Source organism: Harpia harpyja, chromosome 7 (genome assembly GCF_026419915.1).
Source record: "Harpia harpyja isolate bHarHar1 chromosome 7, bHarHar1 primary haplotype, whole genome shotgun sequence".
NCBI classification, from domain to species: Eukaryota; Metazoa; Chordata; class Aves; order Accipitriformes; family Accipitridae; genus Harpia; species Harpia harpyja.
The window spans coordinates 15096543-15109227 of record NC_068946.1 but is presented as its reverse complement, the minus strand read 5'-3'; positions in this window follow the sequence as shown (position 1 = coordinate 15109227).

The window sequence follows — 12685 nt, the reverse complement described above, 5'->3', positions numbered from 1 at the left end:
CAGTGACCCTCAGGGGCAGGAAATTAAGCATCCCACGGAACAGCCATTTCCAGGGCTAGTGCTTCAGTGTGTGTAGGCGAGTACGTCCCTCCTAGCTAGGGAGGCACAGGAGATGGGATACCCCTTATAGCTTAGGCTCCGACTTGTATGGTTAGGGAACCTGGACATTGGATCTGAACTCACTAGCCCTTTTTCCAGGTTATGGGGATATTGTACAGTGTTTTGACAGCTGAAACAGCCCAGAAATAATGAGCTCAAAGTAATATTTTCTCTCATGTCCTCTTTCCATTTGGTGAACAAGATGTATCATTTAGCAACCGAGGCCAGGTCTGTTTGCTCAGGGCTGTTGTTTGATCAGGGAGTGTGAGTGGAGTTCTTCTCATGGGGTCTCTTCCCAGGATTTTCATACTGTTGACAGCTGAATATTTTTTTCCCCACATGGCTTCAGATCAGAAAGGACAAGCACCCAGCAAATGTGGCTCAGATTTGACTGATGTAATCATTTGGATTACAATACTTTTTCATTTTTATGTGTTTCCAGCCTTATTTTTTATGTTTCTAGAGCTTTCTAGAAGATGATAAAATATGCAGGTTTTCCTGCTCCACAATTGCAATTCTGCCATCTTTTATTTTTATTGTACGTAGCAGTCATTCAGCAGTACTTTCCATTTGAATGGCTGCAATTTTAAACTCATTTATTCTTTTTATGGAAGTTCAGAGTTATCTTGTGGAAATCTGCAAGAGAGAGCAGTGAGTTTCAGTTACTTAGGTTACATCCATTCACACATGGGTTTGCCTCAAGTCAATAAAAAGAGTTGTCAAGAATTGGAATACAAAACCTTGTTGGCCATGGATGTATAGTAAATGCCTGGGGAATTAGAATAATAGTAGCAAGAATCCGGGTCTGTGATTGTTGTGGTTCTTCCTGAGACCTTAATCTCTTGATAGCACATCTGCCTGTCTTTTCATCATAACCCCTGTGACATAAGATACAAGCCAAAGATTATGAGTTATTGCTGAGGTGGAGGGAGATGCACAGACAGCTTAGCTCTAGCCTGTATGGCCTCATGCCATACAGAAGAGGAAATGGGGTCAAAAACCAGGAGAGCATCATTGATGTGGAGTAAGGAAGCCTACAATACTGTTCCAGCAGCTCCATGCCTTAGGCCAGGGTTGTATATGTGCTCCCGAGTCTGTGGGCACTGCCTCAGGCCTCAGCAGATGCCTGTGCTTTTTTCAGCAAAGAAGTGGGTGAGGTGAGGAGGATGGAGACCTTCTATGCCTTCCAATGGATGGAGGTGAGGATGATTATGGCTAGGGAAATCAAAGCTGCATTTAGCCACCTTGGTCTTAGCTGTACTCAGCACTACATGCAGATCACAAGGGAGTGGGCATAGCAGACTGTGCCCCACAAAGGCATATTTCCAGAAAAAAAAAATGCATGAAGAGGACTGGAGTCTCGACATGAGGCAGACACAGGATGTCCCCCAAAGGCTGATGGAAAGAAGCCCCCGATGTGTAACCTTGCGGTGCAAGGACCATGCTGCTCAGAAGGCAAGGTCAAGCTTCTGACAAGCCTCTCTGATATGACCACTGCAAAGCCAATTAAAACTTCCAGGTCCCAATAGCAATTCCTCTCTCTTCAGCTGTGCTGGCTATTAACATGGGGAGGAGATGGTTATTGATGCTCTCTGGGGTGTCTCTGTGTCCTCATATGGCTTCTCCGTGGCAGCAGAAGCCTTGCTAGTTGAACAGTCCACTGGAAAGCCCGTGATGCTTGGCTCATTCCTAAGCAGTCCCCAAGGTGGTAATCTTGCAGGCTGTAGGTCTCTCTTCTCCTCTTCTGACAACAATCTTATGTGGGAGTATAAAAGGAGGAGGCTGGGGTTAAGCATAGTGGGTGTGGGGAATGCTGAACACAAAGGGCAGCAATCGACCAGGTGTGTTCAGAAAGTAATTTGAAAAAAAAAAAAAATTGTGCAAATTGCAGTCCTGAAATATCCTAATTAGGAGTTCTGAATTATCTCGGTAGGATCACAATTAAAATATTCAAGATAACCAGGAAAGGAAGCATGTCTCCCCTTCCTCCTTCAGCATGGCTGACTTCTCTTTCTTTCATTGTAACATTTCAAAGGTGTTTTATTCCTGAAACATAGGACACTTGATCCCAAAGGGAATATGCTTGTATTTTGGTGTTCTCCTAGGCTGTTTTGCTTAATTACAGAGGATAGATTCCCCAGCATTTCTGCCTGATTCAGAGGCCCATGTGTAATCATGCAGAGGGCTCTTTACCTGCGCTGTGCACTTAATTCTGAGGGTCACTCTCAAAGAAAATAAAAACAAATGCAGCTATATTCAGTGGAAAGCAGCAGTAGCTTTGGCTGTAACAGGGAAGTGCCAGGTTGTCATTTAACGCTGGCTGTTGATAACAGCATATCAATGATAATTCTGCTCTGCTGCCAGGCTGCTTCTGGCTGAGCACAGGTTTTTTGCATCACAGGGATATCCTTTGCTCATGCAACCATCCAGCGAGCAAGGCAGGCGGCAGAGCTTCCTTGCAGAAGCTTGGTATGAGCCTGTCCTCCGAGGGCAGTGTGGGTGTTACATGGAGAGGGGCTCCAGGGAGGATGGAGGGAACAGGCTCACGCCTTCCAAAGCAGCAAGCTATATCCTGCAACTCTTCCTTTTTTAAATTAATGATGGGCAGATTTTCAAATTAATGAAACTGGTGTCATACAGATCCTGGGGAGCAAGTTGAGCCAAAGTCACAGGGACTTGGGGTGCCTACATGGGATTTTTTTTATTCTGCTAGGATTCCCCTGTGGCCCTGCTCCCATCTGCTTTTGTCACTGCTGTTGGATGCTCTGCACTGCGAGGCTGCCCCAACCCATGGGCTTCTGCAGAGACCTCAGCTCCTGGCTCTGGGACTGTAGTGTCTGGACATCTGCGCTGGTTCTGTGTGCATTCACAGAATGTTCGCCTCAACTCTACTGGAAAGCAGATCAGTTGCTTTTGGAGTAGATTTGCCTGTGAAATACTGGAGTTGTGCTACACTGTGCTGTGCCAGGGCTACTGCTTATAGCATGAGTTAGCCCAAAACACCTGGCCTTGGGTGACAGCCGCCTGGGTCTGTGAAAAGCTAGCTCATGGAGAAAATGCCAGCAGATGGTGCTCAAGAACATGCACTAGGCAGGATGTGGAGGTTGTGAAGAAGCAGAAAACCCGTTTGTCCTGTCCCTCCAGCAGCGCCTGTTTTCCTGGAAAGCTTTCCTTTCCCGTGACCGTGTTTCCATGGGACAGCGCAGACAGCGGTAGACTCTGTTGCAATTCCCTCCTTGCTAAATTGCCTGCTGGCCTTGCAATAATGGGATTGGAGTTGTGCTCCATCTGTTTGGGGGACGGTCCTCTCTGCATCGTTCCAGGTGCAAGGAGGATTCTTGCAGAGCCACAAGTAACGTGCTGCCTGACTCCTGGCAAGTCCTTCTGTGTCCTAAGAACTTTTGCCTGGTGGGAAAATCACTTGAAGCTTGCTTGTTTTGGGTTGTTTTGGTTTTTTGGTGGGGTTTTTTTTAGAGCAGTGAAAAATAAGCTGGGCTTACAGAGGTGTGAGTCAGAATGGCATTGCAAACAAAACAGAGTTTGCGGGATTGCTTGCCTATCAGCAACCAGAATCTGCCCAAGTGCTGGGCTGTTTCCTGTTCTTACAAGTCTTTGAAGTCAGATCTTTGTCTTTGTCCTGCTGCAGACTTTGCACAAAAGATCAAAACTTGTAAGAGAGAGGAGAAGCAACTATGAAAACAGCAGAGCTTTTCTTCAAAGAGAGAAGTATGTAGAGTAGCTCTGGTGTAACTGTGTCTATACATATACTGCTCGAGAATGTCAGGATATTTGTGTAATCAATAATTTCCATGCAGTAATTTTTGGCTTATGATCACTTACTTCATAATATCATCCTTGCAGGGAATGATTTCACAGCAGATATTCTGCATGGGGAATATTAAGGCTTTTTCTTCCCCAAAGGCTCTTTGCCCATGACAGACACTGAGGAGAGAAGAGTAGGATCTGCTGCTGGGTTGCCCCGTGCTGAGTGAGGGCTCTGATCAAGGAGCAATGGCAACGAGACCTTACTGGAGCCGTTTGAAGGTTGGCAAGTCATAATGTCTAGAGCTAGTCTGCAGTGTGCTCTGAACACAACTGAAGTAAATCCAAATGCTCCCTAGCAGGGTTTCAAAATGATGCTGATGTAAGATGATCCATGTAACCACATTCATTTCTGGGACAAATATGGCATACTTTTCTCTTGCAAGTCCTTGTGTTAATGTTCTTATTCCTGTGGGAAAGGGGCCACCGGGATCTGGGCTTAGTCCTCGTAGCAACTTGCACAGAAGCAGGCACCCATGTCTGTGTGAACAAATGGGTACATGCTTGATCTTAACTGTTGTCTCTGGAGCATGCAAACTGCTGATGGCTCTTCCAGGTTCAAACTGCAGGCCAGCAGTGGGTAACCAGGCAGCCTGCCCTGCTGTCTGCCCACAGCCTGCTGCAATGAAGCTTTGTGCTGGAACACAGAGGAGGAGGTTTCTGTTTCAATCTGATCGGCTGTTCGTTGGGGAATGTCAGGGGCTACCAGCACTTTGCTGAGACTGTTGATATTTTTGTTGATGATTATCTGTTCAGTGTCATCTCTGGCACTTTACAGTGAAACCATGTTTCCAGATCAGACCTGCCCCAGATTAGACATATTTGTCATTTATCTGGGTTTAAGAAGAAGTTACCAAAGTGTTTTGGAATGCTCAGCTTCTTGCAAACAAGCTCTCCATCCCCAAAGTAAGTAGGGGAGTCCTTCTATCCTTATTCCAAGGCTTTCCTCCTGCCCTGATAGGCAGTGTGACATTTGTCTAAGGGTGTGCAGGACCCCTTCTCTACAGCCTTGCCCCTCTTCTGGTGGGACAACTTTTCAGCTGCACAAATGATAAGTTGCATCTGTTTCCAAAGTGATCCACAGCCCTTGGAGGGACTGTAAAGTCGTCATTGGGGAGGTTATTGTAATTTCCCCCTTTTGGGGTGTTGCAGTTGTCTCTGTGGGGCAGGGAGAGACATGTAAAAGCGGGGGAGGGGGGGCAACCCTGTGCATCAGCAATTTTGAAAGGCTAAAATGCAATGAATCCTTCACAGGACACTGCTGGAGGGTAGCTTGATTTGCATTAACTGTACACAGCTAACGGAATTCATATTACACCACATTCTCCTATACAGCTTTTGTTATGCCAATTATGTTGTCTGCATTTCACAGTTGGCTTTGCAGGGCCAGGCTAATGCCTCGGCTCATATCTCCTTTCCTATCTATGACTGATTTCTCCAGGTCAACTTACCTGTCCCCACATACAGGGCATGGTTAACTTGATCACCATAATGGCTGATGGAACATGTCCAGTTCTTTCACCATCTGGAGTGCATTTGCCCTAGAGAGGGCCCTCTTCATTGGCCATGAAGCGTGGATGGGTAATGCCAAGCCCTTTGGGAGCCCCTTGAAGAGGGTATTATTCTTTCCTTGACACCACTGGGATGGGAGGGAGCTGCATGACTCACTAGGTGATTTCCAGAGGCTGAAGTTAATTCCCAATATGAAATCTTCCCTCTTGCTTGGAAACCTTTGGTTCTCATGGAGTGTTTTGCCTGCAAAGGTCTGAATGCATAATATCAACTTGAATGTACTTGATTCCACAAATCAGCACCTGCTCAGCGAAGTCCCAGAATGAGCCTCTGCATGTGTTTTATTTTTGGGTGCAGACTAAGGGAGCCATTCAATTCAAGCTGATTTGCAAGGATAAACTGAAGTGGGAGAATAACACTGACTCAGCTCAGCACTCCTCAGATGAATGCAGCACTAACCTCTGTTAATGATTTAACATAACCATTGAAAACATGGTAAATCAGATGTTGAAGAAAATTCAAATGTCCTGGTTAACTGAATCTCCAGGCATGAAGTATCACTTTTGCCTTTGAACAGTTTGTCTTTTTATCAGTGGCAGGACATAGGAACTACAGTGGCTGGTGGATTGGCAAGTTGAATGCGTCAAGATTGACAAGCTAGTGCATGTTTTTTCTTCTTAAGAAGAACCCCATTCAGGATATGGCAGCTCTGGTCCCACTTTTTCCATCTCAGTGATATGCCACTGCTGGGAATTGTATGCTCACAGAATACTTGAGATTGGAAGGGACCTCCAGAGGTCATCTGGTTCAATCCCCTAGCTCAAGCTGGGTCACCTACAACCTGTTGCCCAGGACCATCTCTAGATGACTTTTGAATATCTCCAAGGATGGAGACTCCACAACCTCCCTGGACATCCTGTTCCAGTGCTCAGTCACCCTTACAGTAAAAAAAGTGTTTCCCAATATTCAGAAGGAACCTCCTGTGTTGCAGTTTGTACCCATTGTCCTGCTGGCAATATGTTGTCTAACGCAGCCCAGGATACCATTAGCTATCTTTGCCACAATGGCACATTGCTGGCTCGTGTTCAACTTAGTGTCCACCAGGACCCCCAGGTCTTTTTCTGCAGAGCTGCTTTCTGGATGGTCAGTCCCCAGCATGCCTTATGGGAGTCAATGTCAAAAGCCTTGGTGAAGTCCAGGAAGACAATATCCACTGCTCTACCCTCATCTACGAGGCCAGTCATGTCATCATAGAAGTTTATCACGCTGGTCAAGCATGACTTCCCTTTGGTGAAGCTGTGCTGCCTACTCCTGATGATTTTCTTGCTGCTCTGTGCTTGGAAATGGTTTCCAGGATTAGCTGCTCCATCACCTTTCCAGGGATCGAGGTGAGGCCTGTAGTTCCCTAGGTCTTCCTTCTAACCCTTCTTGAAGATAGGAGTGACATTTGCTTTTCTCCAGTCCTTGGCACTTCTCCCAGTCACCATGATCTACCAATGATTATCAAGTGGCCTTGCAATGACATCTGCCAGTTCCCTCAGCACTCACGGGTGCATCCTATCAGGGCCCATGGACAAATCATAGAATCATAGAATCATAGAATCATTTCGGTTGGAAAAGACCTTCAAGATCATCAAGTCCAACCATTAACCATGCCCCCTAAACCATGTCCTGGAGTACCCTGTCCACTCGCTTTTTTAATACCTCCAGGGATGGTGACTCAACCACTTCCCTGGGCAGCCTGTTCCAATGCCTGACAACCCTCTCAGTAAAAAAATTTTTCCTAATATCTAACCTAAATCTCCCTTGCCTCAACTTGAGGCCATCTCCTCTTGTCCTATCTCCAGACACCTGACAGAAGAGACCAGCACCCACCTCACTACAACCCCCTTTCAGGTAGTTGTAGAGAGCGATAAGGTCTCCCCTCAGCCTCCTCTTTTCTAGACTGAACAACCCCAGATCCCTCAGCCGCTCCTCATAAGACTTGTGCTCCAGGCCCCTCACCAACTTGGTTGCCCTTCTCTGGACACGCTCCAGCACCTCCATGTCCTTCCTGTAGTGAGGGGCCCAAAACTGAACACAGTACTCAAGGTGCGGCCTCACCAGTGCCGAGTACAGGGGAACAACCACCTCCCTGTTCCTGCTGGCCACGCTGTTCCTGATACAGGCCAGGATGCGACTGGCCTTCTTGGCCACCTGGGCACACTGCTGGCTCATATTCAGCCGGCTGTCAACCAGCACCCCCAGGTCTTTCTCTGCCGGGCAGCTTTCCAGCCACTCTTCCCCAAGCTTGTAGCGCTGCATGGGGTTGCCGTGACCGAAGTGCAGGACCCGGCACTTGGCCATGTTAAACTTCATACAATTGGCCTCAGCCCATCGATCCAGCCTGTCCAGATCTCTTTGTAGAGCCTCCCTACCCTCAAGCAGATCGAACCTTCCTCCCAACTTGGTGTCGTCTGCAAACTTGCTGAGGGTGCACTCAATCCCCTCATCCAAATCATCAATAAAGATATTAAACAGAACAGGGCCCAACACCGAGCCCTGGGAACACCACTCGTGACCCGCCGCCAACTGGATTTCACCCCATTCACCACGACCCTCTGGGCTCGGCCATCCAGCCAGTTTTTCACCCAGTGAATAGTGCATTTATCCAGGCCACAAGACGCCAGCTTCTCAAGGAGTATGCCATGAGAGACAGTGTCAAAGGCCTTGCTGAAGTCAAGGAAAATAACATCAACAGCCTTTCCCTCATCCACTAATGTATGTCTAGTTTGCTTTAGTATTCCTTGATCCGATCCTCTTCCATCAAGGGTACGTCTTCCTTGTTCCAACCTTTCCCCCGGTCTCTGGGACCACTATCAGATAAGCTGAAAGGACAAATCCTAGTATGGGTCTGGCATGGTTGTTTTTGTTTCTGGCAGGCATGGATGTCTCCAGAAACCTGGGTACTTGTCGTACACTGCTGGGAATTGGGGCAATTGCCCCATTTTATAGACTGCTTGAAGTTGTGTCCAATTTGCTTCTTCCCGAGTGTTGAGAAGGGTTCAGGTGGCCCCAGGGAGGAAGGCCTGGTGCTGGCCTTGGCCCGGAGAGTGGCATCTATTCCTGGGGTGAGGAGGGAGAGGGAGGTTGCTTCTGCCCTGGCATGAGAGTGGAAGCTACCGGGGCTTTTCAGGAATGCATGGTGGTGCAGGGAGGAGGATAGCTGGCAGGGTGTCTGTGCAATTGAGAGAAGAGCAGTGGGTTTGCATCCACCAAGGCATGGATCCACAGCCAGGTCCTCAAGAGCCAGAAGGTTCCTTCCCCAGGACAAGCTAGTCTGTGTTCCCCTTAGGGTTACAGATTTACACATATCCATGTTTTAGATCCCCAGTGGGTTTCAGCACTTGAGATGGCTGCATACTGCAGTGTGCATTCTGCTAGCCAGTCATGAGTAGGGTGATGTTTCATTTTCTGAATTTCAAAGGGGCTTATGCACTTGAGTATTCAAAATGAATAATTCTGGCTGCTTTAAAGCAATTATCTTCTTTCAGTGAGCAGTCTTCAAAGAAAATGTTATTGTAGACAGGCCATTAGGGAAGCAGATGAAATGCTCTGGGGCTCAGATAGTTATGAAGAGACCAGTCCTTCAATTGCTGGTCCCTGCTTCCCTCCCGTGTAGCCCCTTCCACAGGGAAATCCAGCTTTCCTATGAAATTAGCCATGAGGTGTCAGAAACTGGTATCTGTGCCTTTCTGGGGATTTGAAGTGGCTGGGATACATCAGAGGCTCTCCTTGAAGCAGGGCTCCAAGGTTTGTTGATACAAATGCACCCGGGTACCATTACATTCAAACTGAACTGGGAAATTGGAGCTGCTGAGTAGTTTCCCTCTTGCAGATTTCTAACAGTAGCTAATACAAGGGGTGCCCAGCCTGGTCAAAGTGATGGAGTCCTGAAGGCTAATGCCAAGTAGCATTAGCATCTTGGAAAGCACTGCTCTGAGCTTATATACCTGCTGTTAGGTGTGAGGTGTGCTCTGCTGACATATGGATACCATAGCTGGAATATCTGCTCTTTTGGGGAAGCAACGCCAAGTGGAGAGTTGCCTTTCTGTTTTGCATGAGCAGTCATGATGCTCCAGTTTCCCACTCCCCACCCCAAATTTTGGCCTGACCTTAAAAAGGAACAGCATTTTGCCTCCTGATTGTGCATACAAGTATGACAAGAGACAGGGCTGTGGGATGGAGAGGCTTGTGCTGTGCAAGCTTGTGCCTGCTTGCTCTTGGGAGGTGGATTTCACTGACCGTGCCTCGGAGCGGATGCATGTGGCATTAGGCAGCTGACTGAGTTTGTTAAAAAAAGCTGTTTAAAGCTTTGATGTGCCTTGCCTGTCCTTGCACCGAGTTTCGTACATCTGTTTCGCTGCAGGGCCCAGATCTGATCCACCGTGGACATTCAGGATTTAGTTTCTTTAGATCCTGGCTCTAGCTGAGCTGACAAATCTGACTGTATTTGTCCCGTCTGGGCTAACATGTTCTATTAGAGTCAGGGTCACTGCTATTGTGATGCCTTCAGCCTGTGTGTTGGGGCAGTGACAGCCATGCCTGCCCGCTGCTCTGGTGGCATACACAGCTCTCCAGATACAGGGTCACAGCCGGGAGCATCAGACACTGTGTATTAGCACGAATTATTCCCTGTGTACACGTGTTTTGTGTTGGCAACATCCCATCTGGGCAAAATGAGTTTGCTTTTAATTCTGTGTGAGACGCACCTAACAGAGCTGGTTGCCCAACTCATGCAGAGCAGCGGTGCCACGTCTGCCAAAATAGTGCACAAGTTGCTGGAAAACTTGAGGGTCTCAGCCAGGGTCGCAACAGCTGGTGGTGGCACAGGCTATGGTGCATTTGGCAATGCTTTGCATGCTGTAAGCAGTCACAAAGGAGGGTCCAGAGGGACACTGTCTAGTCCCTCCACCCCCAGATGCTTGTGTCTCATGCTGTCTGCTTTAGCTAATTTTACAGTCCTCCTTCTGCGGCCATGACTCCCTGTATGGACACAGTGGGCATGAAATGACACGAAGGTCACCTGCCTCGTCTGAGCCACGGAAAGGTGTTGCCAAGCCAGGAGTGACTGGAGTTTTACTTCAGGGTCCTTAAGCACAAGGCTATTTTCTTTCCCTATTTTCAAAAAGCAAGGATAAGCTCTCCAAAATGGAGTGGCAAACAGAAGCCTGTCAGATCAATATTTCTTCTTTTGATCAATTTTTCTTCTTTCTTTTTTTTTAATTCTTTTGAATTACTGGCTGGAGCGAAATCTAAGTAGAAAAGGCAACAGGAGAGCCCCATGGGTGTGCTTCAATGCATGGAACAGCTTGTTTAGTACTTCCCCAGGTGCTGGGAGAACGCACAGCTTTAAACATGGTTGCTTTAATGTTTTTGGATGCTGGAGTGACATGTTCCATAAGACCTCATGGTCCTTGCATGGCCTGTTGAAATATGAATTCATAGCCATGTCCTGGAGCGGACAGGGGAAATGACGAATTGCTGATCATCTTTGCTCTCCTCTCCTGGGATGCTGGCAGACTTCTACTGCTGCTACCTGGTTGTTGGTGGCTTTTTCAACACACCTGCACTTACCTGAAATGATGCCTGCCAAAACAATGGCCCTCTATGAACAAGTGCAGCACAGGTGACACCAGTAGCCTACACCACTGGTCCCAAGCCCACAATAATGCCTGCCCAGTCCTGTGCTCAGCAATGCTGCATGCAAGAGAGGAGAGCAAATGCAACATGACCTGGGGTGAGGATTGTGTCTGTTGCGACTTAGAAAGGACTATGGTAAATGTTTCTATGCTAGCTGTGTTTTATGGTCACATAAATTCAAATTGAGTCATGCCTGGTATTTGGAGAGGAAATACAGTTCAAAACTTCTCATTAACTTTAAACCTGTGAGAGGTGAGGTGCTTGATCATGCAGTAAAATGGAAGGTTGGTTGGTAGCAGTGCCTGCTCCAGGGGAGAGCAGCAGGGCTGAGATGCTGCGCTTGTGGTGGCTTCACAGCAGCTTGTCAAGGTAAGAGAGGATGCTCCAGTCATGCAGGGTAATGTGTTGTGGAAAGAGGCTGCATGGACATTGAAACCCTGCTTTCTGAGAGGCGAGGTGCCTGTAGTGGTAATGTCTGTGTGCTCTGGGCTGCATTGCAGTCAGGTGAGTTGGAGGGACTTTAACAGTGGCTATATTTGCTATGATGGGTCACTTGGGCCTTACGAGACATGATGGGAGTCTGCTCACCATTAGGTGAATGTGGTGATCTAGCAACTCTGAACTATCTGTTCCTTCCCTCAGAAAGCCTCCAAATGTCTTACACTCTTTAATGGGTTAGGAAGTTTTTCTGTGTGGATACTGAAATGGCGGGGTGGTGGTGGGAATTACCTCAGTTGCAGCAGGTGCTTGAAAACATTGCTGCCTGCAGCAGATGGTGAAAGCAAAACTAGCCGGGAGGCAGACTGAAGATGAGAGATCAGCAGAAAGAGACCTGCAGCCCTCTTTGCAGATATGCCTAAATGATAGGCTTGCATCAGCAATTATGTGTCACAGGATTTAATAGCTATGTTTCCTGAGAACCCTGTCCTTTGGGCTCAGTCAATATCTCAAGCAATGCTTCGGTGAGCAGGGCTTCTAGTGAAGAGTTATTTAGCACTCATGCAGCAGCTCTCTTCAAGTGCCCCTGTGCCAGACCCTGCACAAAAAAGACAATTCCCACACCAAGGGCAGTGCATCCCTCTGTTCTTGTGTTTTTGCATTGGTTTGAGAGAAAAACATCTCTGACCCGAGAAAATGAGTCCCAGCCTTTCTTGGAGCTTTTTATCCCCATAACAGGCTTTTCTAAGCTCATCCTGTGCGTTAGCAGCTCGGGTGGGAGGAAACCATCTTGTTTCTTTGTGAAACACTTGTACATGCACACTCTGAGACCTATCAAGTCTTGATGATTGCTCTCCTCTAATTCTGGATAACAAACTTCTTTCCCGACAACCTCTGTGTGGCATGAGCATAAACCAGGACTATCTGCCAGGAAAAACAAACTGCTCTGGGTCTCTAGAGCTTCTCTTCTTCACACGAGGACATCTTGTGTGCATTATACTTCTGAGTTTCTTGAACCAAGGTAGGTGAAAATAGCCTAGTTGCGTGTGGGCATGACTACATTTCTGGGGACATCTTGAGAGTGCTCCAGTGCTTCTGATGTCTCTTTATTACTGCACTCGGTCTCTTTGTC